This window comes from Tachysurus vachellii, chromosome 2, assembly GCF_030014155.1.
Source record: "Tachysurus vachellii isolate PV-2020 chromosome 2, HZAU_Pvac_v1, whole genome shotgun sequence".
NCBI classification, from domain to species: domain Eukaryota; kingdom Metazoa; phylum Chordata; class Actinopteri; order Siluriformes; family Bagridae; genus Tachysurus; species Tachysurus vachellii.
In genome coordinates this window covers 36,644,277-36,653,513 of record NC_083461.1, presented here as the reverse complement: position 1 = coordinate 36,653,513, position 9,237 = coordinate 36,644,277, and positions in this window count along the sequence as shown.

Sequence of the window (9,237 nt, the reverse complement as noted above, 5' to 3'; positions counted from 1 at the left end):
TTCTTAACCTTCTATTGATTCACAGTGTCACATTTTGGAGAGGTTTTTTTAATCACTTTGTAAGAGTCAAACAGCCAACTGTGATTTTTTTTTTAAGGTAAATGGGAATTTGTTTGACTTTTCCTGAGGGTATATAGATCTTATAGCTATATAGGTGTGTGTGTGTGTGTGTGCGTGTGTGCATGTGTGAAATCATCTGAACCTTTAAACCAGAATTGCTTAGCAACTAGCGAGGAAACTGAAGTAGTGGCTAGCGTTAACGGCAGCACACTCATACCTTCACCCGCATTTCAAAAGTAATGCTGCTATTACAATAAAAATAAACTGCACCTCTAGATACCAAAAGCACTGAAAGATATGGTTTATTCCTTCACTCATAATTTGCCTCAGATGAAAAAAGTCTGCCTAAAAAAAGGCAGTTAGACCATAAACGCAACGAGTGACTGAAATAAAACGACATGCAGCTACAAGCAGGCTGCAGGCTTAAAACAATGCTGCTTAGACTACAGACTAGTAGAACTTTTATCAGGGTCAAGTGGAAAAGTGGCGATACTGTTGGCTCTGATTGTCTAAAACTGGCAGTCTGACAAACTCAAGACTTTTACAAAGCATTTTCACCTGAGATCCCTTCCATTCATTCTTCATCCATCCATCCATCCCTTCACATTTCTGTATATCTTTCTTATCCTACACAATATGACAGGGAAGCTGGAGCTTATCCAACATTGGTTAGGGAGCAAGGCACATGGTGGAGACCGTGGACCGAGTTATCACAGTGCACAATCACATACAACTTAGAGATGCCAAAGTTGGACTGAAGGAAGAACCCATGGAGATGCCCCAAAGTACTGTAACTACACACACTACACACACAGGGCAGAACCATGGACAACCACGCTAACTCCTAATCCAACATTCCTCCCATATGCTTCCAAAAAATATTAAATTTGTTGGGTGGTTGTTGTTGAGCTTCCACCCTAAAACTTATATTAACACAAGACATAATGCCACATCAACATTGGGTTTTGACTAAAAATGGCCGGCGAGGACTCCTTTACCCAGCAGCCTCAGACATTTGAGATTTGAGAATTCCACAATGCTGTAGTGAAAAATTCTTTCATCCTTTGTCTCATTGTGATAGTAAAATTAAAGGTAACACTGCATAACGCTGGAATATGTTCATACTGTAGGATGTGGGAATGTTCTGCTGGGTGAAGACACACACACACACAGTGAGATAGTGAGTGGGTGCATAATGGTGGTTTTCCATTAATCTAGCAGGCACAGCAATAAAAGGTTATTAGCAGTAGAAAAAGAGCAGAATCATAAGGGTTTCAATAAACATGTGCCAGAAAGAGAGAGAGAGAGAGAGAGAGAGAGATGTTTGTGAAGGTTCTGTGTGGGGTTTGTGTCTACGCTTATCTTCCTCAAATCAATACAATCCATTTACTTAAAACCCCACATCCATTCATCAATACACTCACAGATAAGAGAAGAAGAAGCGAGACATCCTGAATGCAGTGTAATGGAAGTTGGACAGAGAGAGAGATGAGCTACAGGAGGACGAACGTCTGCGAGAATGAAGCGGATGTAGCAGAAAGAGATATCAAGACCAATAAACACACAATATGCCAAGCTCACAGAAAACACACACACACACACTCACTCATTCACTCACACAGGATTTGCGCCCAAACATGTAAAAACTGCTGAGCATCTTGGAATAAAGTTCTTCTTTACATCATTGTTTATTAAAGAATGAAAAAATTAAAAAAAAATAAGATAATAAAAAAGTATAAACTATAAGAAAACTATTAAAAACTATATAAAAAAAATATAAAAATATAAAAGGAGAAATAATGCATATTATTGGCAATGCAATAATGCATATATACATATGCAGAAATATACATATACATAAATTTGTGTGGGTTTTTAAATATTGTCCATAAAGTGTCCAAGTGAATTATGGTGTGTAAATAGTGTGTAAAGTGTATAAAGTGGGGGGCACGGTGGCTTAGTGGTTAGCACGTTCACCTCACACCTCCAGGGTTGGGGGTTTGATTCCCACCTCCGCCTTGTGTGTGTGGAGTTTGCATGTTCTCCCTGTGCCTCGGGGGTTTCCTCCGGATACTCCGGTTTCCTCCCCCGGTCCAAAGACATGCATGGTAGGTTGATTGGCATCTCTGGAAAATTATTAGTGTGTGAGTGTGTGAGTGAATGAGAGTGTGTGTGTGCCCTGCGATGGGTTGGCACTCCGTCCAGGGTGTATCCTGCCTTGATGCCCGATGACGCCTGAGATAGGCACAGGCTCCCCGTGACCCGAAGTAGTTCAGATAAGCGGTAGAAGATGAGTGAGTGAGTGAGTGAGTGTATAAAGTGGCACTGTGCTGTGCAAGTCCAGAGTTAAAGTGTCAGTGCAAGAAAAGGGGGATGGGAGGTGCATAGAACAATGGGGATGGAGAAAGAGGTCCAGTGCTAAATCCTGGGTGTCTCCTGGTTTAAGATCCTAATGGCCTGCGGAAGAGTTTCCCTGAACGCAACAAAGAAAAGAGCCCATTGTCGGGATGCTGAGAGCTTAAGCTGAGAGCTGGTGCCAAATTGATGATTATATGCTGCCACCTGGTGGCCACACACACGCGCACGCACACGCGCACACAAGTCTCAGACAAACAGGCAAATCCGTTATAGCCCACTAGAGGGCGCCAAAGCACTGCCTTTTAAACAGTCCAAATTATATGGTAAAATGTCTTGGAAGGTTTTGTGATGTTGATATTGAGCCCCCCGGAAGAGCTGGAGGAAGTGTCTGGGGAGAGGGAAGTCTTGGCATCCTTGCTTAGACTGCTGCCCCCGCGACCCGGCCCTGGATAAGCGGTAGAAAATGGATGGATGGATATTGAGCCATTAGATTTGAACCCAAGCTCAAAGCAGGCAATACAGGTGTGTTTTTGAATAGTTGATTTAACCTCACACCTGATTCCACCTGTGGTGAGGCTTCTGCTTGGCTGGAATGAAAACCTGCACCAACACCAGCACTTTCTGGATAAGATTGGACAGCTCAACAACCAGAGGGTATCTGACTGACATGTGAAACTGTAAATTCCCTGTAATAAGCTACCAGCTTGCAACCATAGAGCAATTGTTTAAGAAAAGCAGAGTAATTAGTCTGTAGAAAGAACTTTGTGATATTTGGAAATATCCAGCGTTTAGTAGATCTTCATGAAGCATTTACAGTACTGTGTTCCAGATGCATCAGACGTCCAGCCGACACTTTGTGGAGGTGGCATTTTAGGCTTAGACTATAGAGCTTGAACTTTGCAGCAACGCATAGACTGAACCATATTATCAAGTTCGCCGATTACACGACCGTGGTGGGTCTTCCGGGTGCCGTGTGTGTGTCTGTGCGTGCATGTCCATGTGTGCGTGTGTTTGAAGTGAGGGATGGCAGGGAATGGGGAAGTGTTAAGGGAAGGGAAACACATAGCTGGGAAATCAACAGCTGGACATGCTGTACGAGAAGCCGACAAACCGCAGGGGCTAAAGCTGCTGGGTCAGAGTACAGGTCCCAGGGCAGAGCAAACAGATCGTCAAAAAGCTCCTTCAGATGGTCCTGTTAACAAATCACACACACACAAACACACAAAAGTGTCACTGATGTAAAGATACAACTCTGAGCATTTGTGTATCGTGGCATCAGAAGACGTTAGACACTTACGATAACCTCTGTGAAACAAAGCGCTGCTGCAGGCTCCCACACATCTGCGTCCCACATGTTGACAAGTGCCATCAGTCGCTCCAAAAATGCTCCCCAAACTTTCAGAAAACAAAGACAACATAATCCGGTTATGCCATGTCTAATCAGGGTGAATAATATGGGAAAACGTTCAACATTCAAGCGTCACTTATAAATCTCTAGATGAGACACTTACTGTTTCAGGTTCTGAGCCGTTGATAACGTATCCGAAGACGACCAGCTCGTAAAACACGTCCACAAAGTTGTAGGGGTGGATCTGCACAAAGGAGAACAAATTTTAAAAAGAATTTCACATGACGAATACGTTACTTTACATATCGTAGTCCTGATTTCCGTGTTATCAAAATCTTTTATATTTACAGAGGCATCTGCAAACTTACGTTGGCCCCGGAGAGCTCCGCTGCAAAGGATTCCTGGTTAGATGGAGTCCTCAGGAATTGGATTAGAGCCTCGTAGGTCAGCCGCACATGACGTGCCTCCTGTTAAACAAAACAAATCTCTTATGACTCACTTTGGCCACGGTGTTTACCATAGCTACTTGATTTAAACCCAAACAAGAAGCAGCATGTAATCCGAAGCGTGTCGAGTTCTCTGTTAAAGATACATACATGGACCAATTGATAGTATTTTAGGGGAGAAAAAAAAAACAAAAAACAACACCTTGTTGTTAGCTGCTGGCAGTTGCGTCACAAACTTTTTCCGCACCGCAAACAAGAAGTTTTGATTGTGGATGCTGGCAAGCAGCGTCTGAATTTAGGATGACAAGAGGTATAAATTAAAACGACGCAAGCTTTACCTGCACTACAACAGCTGTTACACAGAGGTTTTACTCACCGCAAATGCTTGGCAGAGACCAGGGAGCTTCATGTCGACCTCAGTCACCCCAGATGGCAGCTAAGAAAAACGAAAAAGCTTAGTGTATGCCAAACACCAACGATACCGTTACACCGTTGAACCTTAGAGAGAACTGTACCTACCAACCTGGCATTGGAGTGAAAGACGCTGTCATCTAACTCCTAAATCGGGCTATTTCGCGCCTGGAAAAGGCTGGGAGCACAGTGAGAGTCATGTTTTTTGACTTCTCTAGTGCTTTTAACACCATCCAACCTGTGCTCCTGAGGGATAAGATGATGTACACGGGAGTGGACCATCATCTGTCTGCCTGGATATTGGACTGCCTCACAGACCAACCACAGTATGTGAGGACTCTGAGTCTGACATGGTTGTTTGCAACACTGGAGCCCAGCAGGGAACGGTTCTGGCCTCGTTCCTCTTCACCATACACACTGCAGACTTCATGTTCAGCTCAGCAACCTGTCACCTGCAGAAGTTCTCTGATGACTCCGCCATCGTCGGTCTGATCACAGATGATGATCACAGGGAGTACAGAGGGCTGATCCAGAACTGTGTGGACTACGGAGCTGCCTTCAGTTAAATGCAGGGAAAACCAAAGAACTGGTGGTGGATTTCCGTAGGCACAAAAACTTCATTACCACCAGTGAACATTCAGGGAAAGAACATTGTGAGAGTGGACTCTTACAAATACCTGGGTGTTCATCTGAACAGCAAACTGGACTGGACAGACAATACTGAGGCAATCTACAAGAAAGGGCAGAGCAGACTCTTTCTGCTGAGGAGACTAAGGTTTTTTGGAGTGCAGGGAAAGCTACTGAAGCTACTTTTTTTGACTCTGTGGTGGCTTCAGCCATATTCTATGGTGTGGTCTGCTGGTGCAGCAGCATCTCTACTGCAGAAAGGAAGATACTGGACAAGCTGATCAGGAAGGCCAACTCAGTCTTGGGGATTCCTCTGGACACTGTATGTAAAAACTGTGGACACTGTACATATCATTGCTGGAGAACGACTCTCACCCCCTGTATGAAACGGTTTCATCTCTGAGCAGCGCCTTCAGTAACAGACTGTTACATCCTAAGTGTCTGAAGGAGCGATACAAATGCTCATTTCTCCCTGATGCTATTAGAATTTACAATCAAAGCTGCTCCCAGTGAATCAGTCACCATAACTACACACTGTTATTACTGTTTAACTGTAATAATAACAATAACAAAGCATTTTAAACAACACGTGCAATTTTGAAAAACGTGCACTATTACTTGTGTCAAACAGTAGTTTTTACTTGAAGTTTGTTAAAAGTGACCCACTAATAAAGTAAATACATTAAAAATGAAATAAAATAAATTCTTAAGTCAAATTCATCAATTCGGTTTAGTATTTTTGCTGTAATTTGTAGCTCTATGCTAGTCCGCTAGCATAGCAACTAGCATTAGGCTAATTGGCGCCAATAGACGTTATCACTGATTAACTGGATAACATTAGACTGTAACTTCAACATGATTTATTGTAAAACAGTTACAGATTAAAGTCACATCCTTCTACCAGGATGAAGCTGAGGGTGGTCGTGATGAGCAAACAAGGTAAACAAGGTACCCTGCACGTGCACACATAGCGAAAAGCCTCGCAGCACAGTCGATCTCGTGCACATTCCAGGTCTTCAGTCCAGGCAGAAATCTTCTGAAATCCATCGTGTTTTCTTCTTTTTTCTTTCCTTGATAGTGTCGCAATGAGGCAAAGGCGAGTGAGGATCCAAATGCAGTTCACACAAAACAAGAAACAGGCAAACAGACAAAACAAGGCAGAACACTGAGCGAAACAGGAACATAGACACGAACACACCATATAACGACTAACACCAGGGAAGTGAACAAACAGAGTAGATATACCAAACAGGAACCAATCACAACGCAGAGACAATCAAAGACTAAGACGACACACCTGAGGGAGAGATGGAGTTCAATTAGTGTCCATGGTAACCAGTGAGTGGGCGGAGCAAACAATTAACAGCAAGGCAGACCAGCAGACAGAAACAGGGCAGAACACAGACAGACTCATTACAGATAGCTTGATAGACGATGTTGTTTGTTGATCCGTTGCTAAGCAGAAACTCAATGTTGCGTTTTGGTTTAAGATCGTTTGGAGGACCACGGCAACAGTTTAAACACAAATAATTATAGGAATTATTGGAATAATAATGAAAGAAAAAATAAAGAGTATACATATTTATATAATAATATCTATTTCTTTCTTTTTATTTTTATATATAAAATTTTATATATGTTACGTTAATTTTGGCTTTCGTTTCATGTTATGGTTTTCATGTCTCTTATTTTGTACCCTGCCTTGTATTGTTTGTGTCTTGCTTCCCTTGCCCTTATGTTCTATGGCGTAGTGTATGCGTCATGTTCTGATTGGTTGTTGTTAGTCATGTGTTACTGTTCTTTTTGTCATTGGTTCCATTGGTGTAATTAACCCTGAATGTTTGCCATGTTTTTTGTCGGTTGTAATTCCTTTATGGCTGTTGCCTGTGTTTGTGTTTCTTGTCTCGTTGTGTCATTGCTTTTCCCAGGATTACTTTGTGTTTTGTTTAAAAAAATCTTCACTTGCACTTGGATCCTCTGTCTCATCGATCTACGTTCGTGACACCCCTAATGTTCTGGCAGATAATGTCCAAGCAACGTTCCCAACAGTCAGGTCCAGATTTGCAGTGAAAGCCCTTCGTACACTAAAATGTCTGAAATTTATAATGATAGAAATGATATAACCTCAATGCAGAAACTTGTATATCGTCGCTGTCAGGCGGAATCCTCGTATCTCCAAAACCGTTATTTTTCAGGAAATGAAAAAAACGGCGTACCTTATCTGCAGTGCACAGGGTTTAGTCCGCGTTGCAGTGGATTGTCTTGCGCTAAATTCCTGTCCTCGGACGAACACCAGAACTAGCGGGGGTCAAGATTTTTTTTCTTTGAGCCCAGTGTTTTGAAGACATTTACCTCAGAAGACGTGATGATTCGTTGCGACTCTTATTAAGGAGAAATATGCCGTGAAGCTCTCCCACGGAGTGAGGAAGAGGTGGACAGTTGAAGTGTCCAATGGAGTTATGAGATTTGAGATCAAGCTATTTTCAAGACTTTAGATTGGTTAATAACTTGTAAAAATAACAGACCCACGTGGAGACTGACCAATAGCATCGATATGTGAAAAAATATGAAATTGACCAAATTTGGACATACGAGGTTTCCGCCCGACAGCAACGATATATTCCAAGGCAGCCAATAGTACATTCTCCCTTAAAATGTCAGATATACCTTAACTATGAAAAAGAAAGGGTGATTGATGTGAGGCTGGATGCAACTCTCTGGAGAACATTAGAAGTAGACACTGTGAGGTTTGGGGATGATACACAAGCGTACATGTTTTAAATTCTTTGCAAACGTGGTGATCAGGACAGAAGTAAGGGACTAAATGATGTCCTAGCAACCTCTCTTCGGTTCTCCAACAGTCTCTCTATGTGGCACAAAGTCTGTTGATGTTTGTGTGCATTTATTGACTTTGTACAAGCTTAGAGTGGCCTGAGTATTGGCTGTAGTCATGGACATCCACACTGTTCGCTGGAGTGCTGGTATCTTGTGAAGGTTGGTACTGAGCTTCGAGTAAATCCACACTGCATTGAAGCCTGTTAAATGACGGGTGTAGCACGGTGAGAAGGGACGCTAGGACAGAGTCACGGAGTCAGGAGTTTATTTGTTTTAAGTGGCTAGAGAGATGGTGAGGTGAAGGTGAAAGCAGTGCTACAGAGGAGTGCTGGAGGTACTGGAGCACTGCAGAGCTGTGGCTGTGCATCCACTCAGGAGCGGCGGTTGGCTGGCAAGCTGTAGAGGGCCGTTGTCTCTTTAATCCGGCGAATTCGGGGAAACAGAGGGACGGAACAAAATCCATCATTAGTCACCCGAACACATTCAAAAGCTTACCGCTCTAAGCACTGAGTCAGCCTTTTCTAGCTCACCTTCTCCTGGAGGGTGAAGAGTTAGAAGCTGATCCAGATTGGCGCGCTTTATGCCACCCCGCCGTCTAGCCACGATGTCTTTAGAACCACAAAGGATGTATTAAGTAACTATACATTTAAAATAATTACCAGAAAATAAGAATGTCAGCTCTAAGAAACATACTCAAGAAACTTGTCTTCTCAAGCAGAATGGGCCTGTTTGACAAAATTCAAGCTAGAAAAACCCCAGTTAAAGGTACCAGAAACATCCATTTTTTATATATTATTATCGCCCTGCAACCTTTTACATTTTTTACCTTTTCAATTACTGTATCTCATTAGAAATTAAATCGATTGTGCTCATGCCCATTTAGCTGTGGCAGGAAACTATCCTGATGAATATCCATGATTAAATTGGGAAGAAATCACTCTTAACTATTCATTCATTCATTCATTCATCTTTACCGCTTATCCGAACTACCTCGGGTCACGGGGACCAAGGCAGGATACACCCTGGACGGAGTGCCAACCCATCGCAGGGCACACACACACACACACTCATTCACTCACACAATCACACACTACGGACAATTTTCCAGAGATGCCAATCAACCTACCATGCATGTCTTTGGACCGGGGGAGG